Genomic DNA, 11,644 nt, shown 5'->3' with positions numbered 1-11,644 from the left:
CCAGCTCTGCATTTCAGTTGGATACCAAGTACAGGCTTGTTATTTAGGTCATTAAAACTGCCTTGCTCTATATCTTCATTTCAACTAAACGCATTTCACTATTCACAATAGGTGGAAAGAAGACTATGGGATAAATTAACTACATTTGAACATGCGTAACCCCAAGCACACTAATTTCACATGGTACTCATAGTACGTAATACTAATTTAAATAAAATTTGAAGACTTTTTATTGTTCAATTGTAAAAAATATAGATTTTTTTGATAATGTTAGTATATCATGTATGTTTCATATAGCTTTAACATATTGGAGATATTGTATAAAGTCTTAAGCCAAAAGCCACATATTAAAATTTACTGAAAATTGATTCTCATTGTCAAATTGGAATGCTAGAATCAAGCGATCATTCTTTTTAAAGACTCACAGAAGCATAATTTCTGAATTCACTTTACAAGTCATCAGAACAAAAGGAAAATAAAATCTACATCAAGGCCTCATCTGACCTCAACCCATCCCTTAGAGCAGCCTACTGGAAATGCAGTGTTTCTGAAACAACTGGGAAACCACATGGGCCCAGCAAAGTCAGTGGAAATATATTCTAATATATTTGGGAAAGTGGTTCTTTGGGGAAGGCTAGAGTGTATTTCTAATAGAAAAACTGGTGTTCTGGGGGCATAGTTCTGGGGACAAAGAAAGGGGCTTATGAAGAAAGGGAGGGAGAGGGAAAGAATGAAGGAGGGAGAGAGAAAGGGAGGGAGAGAGGGAAGGAGAAAAAGGGACGTAAAGTAAGATAAAAATGAAAACACATCAAGACTGGAAAACATTGATCTTCATCTTTAATATTTGTTCCCTGAATTAATGTCCTAGTAAGGTTTATTTCACAACTGAGGAGTTAGACATTGGATTTACAGGGTCAAATTTGATTATACCCAAGAAATGTATGTTGGGATATGTAAGTGTGGGTATGAACGCAGCACACCTGTCTACTCACCTGCACATACACCCCACACACATACATGACACATCTGTAAACGGCTGATTGTGAGAAAGAAAACAACCACAAACTACTGTAGGAAAAAGTTAAACTTTAGAAAATGGACAGAAATGTGAAATGTCCAGAAGTGTCGTCACAGCACAGCAGAGTTAATCAGCAGCTGGTAATGCTTTCAATCTCGCTAGAGTAATTTATTCATCTTACATTTCCTTTGCGTTGTTTACAATCAAAAGTCACAGAGTACTTTTTACCATCAAGAAAAGAAAAAAAAAACAACAACATAACACAAATGAGTGAAAACGTGATTAGGAAATTTTGGAAGAAGAAATGAGAACATGATATGTGTTTAATGTTGCTAGAGAAGATTATGAATTAAAACTTTACACTATCAGCCTGAGAAAGTTAGAAAAGTGGAAATTATGAAGTGGGGTTAAGTGGAGAAACTGGAATGTTCGAACTGTGTGGATTGGAGATTAAATTACTACACCACTCTTAGAGGAAAATCTGAAAGAATTTAGGTAAATCCACTAATGCACACATTGACTGTTAACTTGTGGACCGTGGTTAATTATAGTTCTCATTGTTGGTGCACAAGTATTCAATCTATCTGGGAACATAATGGAGTGGATTAAAGGGGGCCAAGCACTCTGGTTGTCGATCATTTGTCAAACAGAGATAAAAATAAAATGGAGATGGAAATTGCGATGTACCAGTCAAGACTGATTGAGATATGCAGCATGGGTAAGGCTTCAATTCACACTGACTGAAATAGAAAGGAAGAGAGGTGTGTGCCACAGTGGCATGAATTGGTTTTTAAAACACATCTTATAATATATTTTGAGTCCACAGCTAGATCATACTTGAATATCTATTTTAAAACTAACAGTGATGCCTATTAGCTAAGGAGTGAGTGGGTCAGGACTTGAGCATGAAAGGAGGAAAAGACAAAACAAACAGAGCAGACCATGCAGAGAGAAGTGGTTTGCTACAGTGTCAAGGCAGAGATTGACAGCAAAATTAATTTTGCACTCCTGGTAAAATAAGTATAGAAATTAAAAACAGAACACTTGCCCTTAATACCTGTTTGATCCTTACCCTGATAACCATTGTAAATTTCCTTTAATCATCTGCATGTGTTTTTCCTTTGCTCTTTTCTACCATGCACATCCTTGAGCTAGATCCCTATAATTGCTGTGTTATGAAATAAGTTATTTCGCCAACGATGTTACTTTAGACAAGATGCTAATATTCCCAGTGTTTTAAGCCCCCGTGAGCTTCCTATAACACAAGGGATAGAAAAATTAAAGGTACAATAAAGGATTGCCAGGACGCTATTTTGCTTGCTTATGTTTAAATGAACATCATTAGGTGTCTGTTGACTTAGAAATTTTCATGTTATTTAAGCTCGCAAATAAAAACTTCTGCATTGTCTAATCTGGTCCTTGTTAGTTTTATCTTGGCATTTTTTTATTTGATGTTTTCTTTCTTCTCTAATAGCTGATACTGATTGCAACAAAAGCTAAAATCTGGAGATCTAAATGAAGTGAGCTAAAGTTCTCACCTGGATGCTTGGCATTCTGTGGCACCCTGGTTTTTGGCATTGTACCTATTGGAACTAGTGGAGTTACTTTCCTTCCCTCAATTCGAGACCATTTGACCTTGGAACAGTGGTCATCAATCAACCTTCTTAGGATATCCTTGGACAATTACTGCCCTTACTTTGAAACCTAAGCTTCTAAATACCAATAATAGGATTCAGGCATTTTATAAATTGAGTAGTGCATTAATACTTGAAAAAATATCAGAAACTAAAAGGTCACTCTCAATATCTACTGCTCCTCTCCCCAGAATTCAAAAAATTCTCAACACTGATTTTTCAGTTCTCAACAGATTGAATTCTGACCTTCATTAGATAGAATCTATAAAGATCTGAATACAGAGGTGTTCTCACTGTTCTAAGAGGTAAACGATGCTTTTATCTCTGCAGACAGAAGAGAACAAAGAATAGATGTGGTTTAGTGAGTTCCTCTACCTTATTACCATATATCACACATAGCCATCTAATTGTATTAATCATATGTCTACATGAATGCTGGATCTTCATCAACTCCAAACAATGGGGAAAATAGAAAGTGAGTTTCTATTGCTATAGGTGTCTAATGTGAATCTAGCATTGGACAAGGTCCTTTGACTTTTTTTTTTTTTTACTGTCATGCAACTGCTAAAAATGAGTTTCAAAATTACTATGAATATCTCCTCCTCTGACATAGGAAAATAGGATGAATCCCCTCCCCCATATCTCCACAGCAACATGAGACTGAGTCTGAGACATTTTCAAAGACATCTCCTTATAAACTCCGATTACCATTTCCCCACCTCCAGACCTCGGAGCCTAAAGATAGATGAGAAGTCCTAAGGTCCTAGAACTGCTTCTCAAACACTGTTGTTTAAAAGCCTTTTACTATAATAGAAATTAAAATTTAAAAATTCTGTCTTTGTGCCTAATTAGTATGCAACTTTTAACATCATATTATGTACAGAAAGCCAACACATGAGCAGGGGGAGACAGTGGAGTCACCATGGGGCATATTGAAACTTACAGATTATTAATAGAGTAAAAATTAATGCAAAATGTATTAAATTTTTATCAATCAAATTTTGATAATTAAATGGTAAAATTTCTTACAAATAAAGGAGCAAAAACCTATATTAAAACATTTATAAAACACGGTTCATGTGTTGATTATGCAAACAGGAAGGCACAACAGATCGAATGTTCTCTAGACAGTAAATGCAGTTGCTAACAAAATTAAATTAATGAATGTCAATTGTAAAAATACAGCTTGAAACTGCTAGCAAAAATACAGCTAAAGAAAATGATTCATTTAATTATGAAGTGAAAATGTTCTTTTAATTTACATATGAATTAAAGAAAATTAATGTAACTATCATAATCTCTCAGATAAAAGAAATAATAAAAAATAATAAATTTAGAAAAATCAATGTGATAGAAAATAATAAATGGTTGTTTTAAAAGATAAAATCTGACTTGAGTAAAAGTTATAGATCAAATGGTCCTATTTTAATATTAAAAAATTAAAAAAATTTGGCCTTTCCTACCTTGGCCAAATCAGTGGCCAGATATCTGCCCACACCTCCTAGTAGATCTGCAGTAATCAAAGACAGGTAAGACTCTCACCCAAATACAGGTGAGATCATCAACCTGACAACAGACCATACACTACCAAGGACATAGGAAGCCTGTTCTAACCAGAGATACCAGAGGCCCACCCTAAAAAAAGACAGTACTACCTGCTTCAGAAAACATACATTCTCTCCTTACCTTCTCTACAGAAAGAGTTTTACTCTTTTATTTAAAGTAAGGATTGAAAAACAAAATTATATATTCCCTTAAATCCATGCACCTCATATTTTTCTAGATATATTTCTTTTTTCTCTTAAAGAAATCCTGTACCACAAAGAGCTTTCACATATGAAATATACATAAACTGGTGCTGATTATATTAGAAACTGATTTTTAAAGTGGTATCCACATGTATAATTCTATATGAGTGAGAAATGGTTTTATCATATTTTCAGTGTTGTGTAGCCTTTGTAAGATTCTTTTTTTCTTCAACAATGAGAAAATACAGTTTCAAAAGACCAGAATGACTTTGTGATCCTCAACTCTCCTTAGTGAACTTGTGCTTTTTTTAACACAAGCAGAAATTTCACACAACTTCGATTTGACTTCAGGATGAAAATATGGGCTTACTGGCTTTCATATGGTGTGAAATGCCTCATAAGTGACATGTCTTAAAAGGATATATTTTTATAATGCTATAAAAAGCTTAAATCATTAATTTGAAATCAGTTTTTGAGTATGATTAAGAAGGGCAGACAGCTTTGTGTAAAATGTAACACTCATATTTTGTGAGAATCTCACATCTTAACTGTTTTCCATAGTGATTTAATTCTGGCCTGTATATTGGCACAATTACAGAAGTGAAGGTTCATACTACATAATATCTAATGGAGTCCTCATGCCTCTTATTAACTAATAGACCAACAGAAAAATTCCATGTTCTAAGTCACTACTTTTTTATGAAATTTTAAATGAATTGATACTAAACATTGTATTGTGATGTATATAGCAATATGGGAAGTGAAAAAAATATTTGTCTCATTCGATTTAAATCAATGCATTTATATTGACTCCACAATTGAAAATGGAATTACCTAATGGTTTGACCATTGCAGGACAATTAAAATTGACATTTTTGTATTAAATTAAAAAAGAAAAAGAAAAGAAAAGACCAGCTCTGGTCAGAGATACCCAGACAACCATTGGGCCCAGCTTACACGTGACCCACCCCCACCCCAGCTCACTGAGCTCCACCTTTCTCCCAATCTGCTTCCTACCTGGACCAGATCAGCAGCCTGATACCCACCCACAGGCTACAGCCAGTGTGCCTTCCATGAGATCCCCAGTAACCAAAGACACAGAGCCCAGTTGGCAGAGGGCCCAACAGCCCTGCCTATCTCCACATTCCTCCTGGCTCCAAGTCTTCACACAGGTCTGAATTTCCTTTGTTTTATACTTTATTCAGCTCCATCACCTTCATATATAGTCTCGTCTATTGCAAGCACATCTTTCTGAAATTTCACTGGAATAAACTCTTGTCAAGTACAAGCTGATAACATGTTTATACAACTTGCAGCCTTTTCTTTCTAGAGAAAGTATATCATTAAGTGCTCATTTGCTTCCATTCGAGAGACAGGCATGGATGATTGCAAAGCCAAAGAAGTCCCTGTGCTTTCCTTGCTTTGGTAACTAGAGAAAAAGTCACTTTGAGGAAGGAAGGCACACCTGACCAAGCTACTGTCTCTTTCCTAGAATATGGCTGTGTTCTCTTCCTCCTATTACTATGCCTTCATCCATTGAAAGGACCACTTGTTGCTATAGTTAATATACCTATGTTCATAAAGATACAAGAAGAGAAATGTGCCCCATTCACTAGATCCCTAGGATGAGAATAATGAAAAAGGGAAATTAGCTGTTTAGGAAATAAGTTATAAGAATTTACCACTTAAAGACCTATGAAGTTCTTGTAATGCAGACTGAATATCATTTATTCTTTTTTAAATTTTTAAGTGACTATGGAGTATTTCTAATTGAAGGAAAGGGAAAATGCCTTCAAAATTACTAATATAGTTTAGTAATTTTAGGCTGTTTCTGTAATAGAGAAAATACTTTTCTTATAGAATAATAACAGGAAAGAATGCTTAAATGAATGGAAAGTTCTTGATCAGATTAGCCCTTTCTCTTTTTATGGGAGAAAGGATTAAATGAAGACTATCCACATTATTGAATTTTGACACTGTAGATAAACGAAATTTGCTGGACCAAAAGGAACAGCACACAAAAGGTTAATCAAAAGCTAGATATAGAAGACAGTTCCTTTTTAAAATTCTATTGGAATGTTCATACTGGCTATGTGTACAAATAACTATGTTTATACACATCCACAGAGAAGAAAGACAAAAGTATAATAAGTTTATCATAGAAGCTGTATCTCAAAAGCAGAGTTTGTCAGAGTTGCATTTCTTCTATTGTATGACTCTAAGCTTGTTGTAGATATTTGGAAACCATTTCGTACTACATGGATGTATTTTCTAATTAAGCTTAGTTAACATTAATAAATATTACCTGTTATTTCCCTGTCAAAATGACCAATAGACTCCACAGTATAGCTTGGTAGGATGTGCTAAAAGAGAAATATATTTAAATTTTATTTTCCAACTGATTTTCTTTTTGTATTCATAAATACACATATGAAAACAATTATTCCCTATTTGTCTACTCACTTCTTTTTTTTTTTTTTATTAACTTGAGTATTTCTTATATACATTTCGAGTGTTATTCCCTTTCCCGGTTTCCGGGCAAACATCCCCCTCCCCCCTCCCCTTCCTTATGGGTGTTCCCCTCCCAACCCTCCCCCCATTGCCGCCCTCCCCCCATAGACTAGTTCACTGGGGGTTCAGTCTTAGCAGGACCCAGGGCTTCCCCTTCCACTGGTGCTCTTACTAGGATATTCATTGCTACCTATGGGGTCAGAGTCCAGGGTCAGTCCATGTATAGTCTTTAGGTAGTGGCTTAGTCCCTGGAAGCTCTGGTTGCTTGGCATTGTTGTACTTTTGGGGTCTCGAGCCCCTTCAAGCTCTTCCAGTTCTTTCTCTGATTCCTTCAATAGGGGACCTATTCTCAGTTCAGTGGTTTGCTGCTGGCATTCGCCTCTATATTTGCTGTATTCTGGCTGTGTCTCTCAGGAGCGATCTACATCCGGCTCCTGTCGGTCTGCACTTCTTTGCTTCATCCATCTTGTCTAATTGGGTGGCTGTATATGTATGGGCCACATGTGGGGCAGGCTCTGAATGGGTGTTCCTTCAGTCTCTGTTTTAATCTTTGCCTCTCCCTTCCCTGCCAAGGGTATTCTTTTTCCTCATTTAAAGAAGGAGTGAAGCATTCACATTTTGATCATCCGTCTTGAGTTTCGTTTGTTCTAGGGATCTAGGGTAATTCAAGCATTTGGGCTAATAGCCACTTATCAATGAGTGCATACCATGTATGTCTTTCTGTGATTGGGTTAGCTCACTCAGGATGATATTTGTCTACTCACTTCTATTTCCTCTCTTCTTGCTTTGATTTTAAACTGCCCTGAAATACTTATTAATCCACAACAGTATTCTTACCCACTATACTAACTGATACCTTCTTGCTAGAATATTGGGCACTGCCCAGCCCTCTTCCTCCTTAAATATTCAACGGAATCCACTAGAGCTTGTCACTTTTACATCCCTAAGTCACTTGCCTTCAGTGTTACTACTGACAGAACTTCAGGCAACCTCCTCTTGGCCTGTTACTCTCCTTTCCTGACACTTAATACTTCCTTATACTTTTATGGGATTCGTGGTAGTTAGTCATCAAATTTTTCCTCTTGCAGAGTCACTCACTCTCCATGTGATTGTATCCAACACTGTCTGCTTATCATAGTTTAGAAGATTTCCATCTGATATAGCAAACCTTCCCTGAAATTACAGTAAACGACAAAATAAAAGTTTCTGCCTCATATAACAGTTCAATATAGTTTTTTGTGACATGTGAATTGCTATTTTATAATGAACCAGGATTTTTATGATCTAAAGTGTTCTTTATATGTCCCTCAGCTCTTATTCTCTGCTCTAGAGTTTGGCCTTTTTAGATGTCCCCTGATGGTCAAAGAACTAGCATTTGCATTAATCCCTGAGCTTGGAAGGGTACATTTCCACCTAATCTTGTGCTTAGCATCTGATAGAGATTATGTGCAGGACGTGAAGATTTGGTGACTGAAAAATGAAAAGAGCACATGTAAGTTAGTAGTTCCTCAGGAATAGATGTGGTTTTAACAGGGAGAGCCAAGTTCGTAGACAGAGAAGATCAATACAGAGAAGCTATTTTAATTCAAGACAAGGCCAAAGCTCTTGTGAATGAATATTCAAACCCATCTGACACTATCATAATTTTTGCCAATTTCTCAGGTATAAGTGGAGCAGATAGAACATAAGAATTTCAAGCATATTCATCAGGAATACGGAGCATGCATATTATTTCAAATGAATAACTAAAATTCGGGTAATAACCTCAGCGATTAAAAAAGCAATTTGATCCAGTGAGATTTTTTTCAACAGAAAAGCAATTTGATATTATAAACAATGAAAATAATAATGATAAAAAATTAACATTTAGTGTATGTTTGTCCATGTGATCTCTAGCATTATATATAATAATACATTTAACCTTCACTCTGACTTTATGATCTCTAATATCCCGTCATCCAATTTTACAGACCAACACAGAGGGGCCTTGTAATATCCCATCAAACAAACCAAAATACAGAGGGACAATGAGGTTAAGTGATTTATTCTAGTTTTATACTAAACTTCTGGAAGGATATTCTGTTCTTTTTATCCCGGGCTCCAAGTTTTGTACCCTAAATAATATGTAGCATTGATCAAAACAATGAGATGAGAAATTCTAAAGGGTTAAAAATGAATTGGCATTTATAGAAGTTATTGTATTACCATTGATGAATTTTCATAAATTAATATTTAATATAGAGTACAGTTATATATACTATATAAAATTGCTTTGAAAAACTAGGCATAGTGGCTTTTGCTTATGATCTCAGTACACTTGGAGGCTATGTTAGAAAGACTGTCATGCATTTCATTAAGAGGTAGACTGTCCTACACAGGGAGACACTATCTCAGCAGCTATAAAAGAATGTTTAAAAATAAAAGCAAGTTCTTATCATGAAATTCTTTCAATTGCTTAGTAAGACTTACTCCAAGATATTTTATATTATTTGAGGCTATCGTGCAAGGTGTGGGTTCTGTGATCTCTTTTTCAGTCTGTTTGTATATAGAAGGGCTACTGATGTTTGAGAGTGAATTTTGTATCCAGCTACTTTGTTCAAAGTACTTCCTTCGTGGAATTTTAGGGTCATATATGTATACTACCATATTATTTGCAAATAAAGCTACTTGAACGTTTTTCTGAAGGACATTTTGTGGACTGTATGGAAACCTAGTACAATGGAAACATCCTGTAAAATATGAAGGGCATCCTAATGACGTCTCAAGAGGATGTAGAAGACAGAATCCTACTGTCCATCTCTTGTCATCAAACAAAGCTTCCAATGCAGGTACCTCATTTCATGCTATTGACATGTTGGCAAAAAGGGTCCCATGGAAATCTCCAAACCAAGCTGTTGCCAAGACAATAGGCAGCTCTCCAAGCTGACATCAAGATCACGCTGGTGAAGATAGCATCCACATAACTCACTGAACATGGAGATGTGTAGCTGTGCCTACACAGAACCTTCAACCCCTGACCTTGTAGCAGTAACACTGAAAGGTACTATTTAAGCCAGCAAAAGAGAAAAGTAAGCACCAAGCCAATCACAACCTTTGTTCTACATTCTATCCTTTCTGCAGACTATGCTAGGGTAGTGGTGGCATAAATCTTGTGGGAGTAACCAACCAATAACTTGACTCTTGGCTTGTCACAGCTGGTAACTGGACCCAGTGTCAGCTTCTTCCAATCTTTTCTATGAATCTGTAGCTATCAAGTATGAATGCCTCTCTATCCATGTTGACAAGGCTGATGTCCAGATTAGCAATGCCTGCTTGGAGTCCTTTAGGCTGCCTTCAGGTTGCCTTCAGGTTGGATGTCATGCAACAAGACGAAATCTTCCAGAGAGAAGATAATTCCTTCAACAACTTCTTTGGTAAAATAGGAGCTGACAAGCATGGCCCCAGGGCAGTGTTGTTATATCTGGAATCTACAATTATGGACACAATTTGCTTTGGTACCTACTGCCTGCTCTTTTACCTGAGTAGCTTATCAGCTGCCCATAACTATGACCATGGCCAATACACCATTAGCAGGGAGATCATTGACCTTGTCTTGGACCCAACGCCCAAGCTAGTAAACAGATCTTCAGGATGCCTTAGTTTTGCAGAGCTGTTGTAGGGGAATTGCCTCTGGGTTCACCTTTCAACTGATGCAATGGCTTTCTGTTGATTATGGGAAGAGGTCCAAGCTGGATCTCTAGAATTCCTCAGGCCCCCTGATGCTAGGTTTTCCACTGTTTTCCTTGAGTTGTACAACTTCATCCTTAGCATCCAAACCATCCTGGAGCACTCTGATTTTGCCTTCATGGTAGGCAATGAGGCTGTTTATGACACCGACCATAGAAACCTCAATATTGAACACCCAACTTACTTGTTAGCCAGATTGTGTCCCTCATCATTGCTTCTCTCAGATTTGATGGAACCCTGAATGTGGATTTGACCTAATTCCTGACCAACCTGGGCTATACCCTTGCATTCACTTGCTCTGCCCCTGCCTTCTCTGCTGAGAAAGCCTGCATATGGAGCTTTTCTGTAGCAGACACTATCAATGTCTGCTTTGAGCCAGCTCACCAGAAGGTGAAATGTAACTTTCATCAATGTTAAGTGCATGGCTTGCTGCCTATTATACTGTGGTGATGGGTTCCCAAAGATACCAATGCTGTTATTGTCATCATCAAGACCAAACAAAGCATTAAGTGTGTGGACTGGTGTGCCTCTGGCTTAAAGGTTGGCATGAGTTACTAGCCTACAATTGTGGTACCTGGTGGAGATCTGGCTAGACCAAAGCCATTGCTGAGGTCTAAGGTTACCTAGACCATAAATTTGACCTGATGTATGACTCTGTGCACTGGTATATGGATGAAAGTATGGAAGAAAGGGATATCTCTGGGGGCCATGAGGCCATGGCTGCCCTAGAGAGGAATTAGCAGGAGATTGGTGTGGATTCTGTTGAAGGAGAGAGTAAAGGAGAGGAATATTAATCTGTTCCATTCAGCCCTTGTAACACATAAAAATCTCAGAATATCAGCTTCAACACTATCTGACAGGCATCAATATTTCTTTTATGTTATTTTCATTCTGCAATCATGTCTGTCTCTTCTGTGTGTGGCTGTAAGATTTTCCCATGATGTCTTAAAGTAAGTTTTAAGAAAAATAAGAGATTTTATTTTCCTTGTTAAAAACAATGCATGACC

General features: G+C 36.9%; 1 pseudogene; it reads left to right on the top strand.

Moving 5' to 3' along the window:
* Nucleotides 1-10,215: 10,215 nt before the first annotated feature.
* Tubal-ps1 (tubulin, alpha like, pseudogene 1) lies at nucleotides 10,216-11,431 on the top strand (annotated as a pseudogene).
* Nucleotides 11,432-11,644: the final 213 nt, after the last annotated feature.

The sequence above is a fragment of the Rattus norvegicus genome, chromosome 15, assembly GCF_036323735.1.
Source record: "Rattus norvegicus strain BN/NHsdMcwi chromosome 15, GRCr8, whole genome shotgun sequence".
In the NCBI taxonomy this organism is placed as follows: domain Eukaryota; kingdom Metazoa; phylum Chordata; class Mammalia; order Rodentia; family Muridae; genus Rattus; species Rattus norvegicus.
This window is presented reverse-complemented; position numbering and strand designations above follow the sequence as displayed.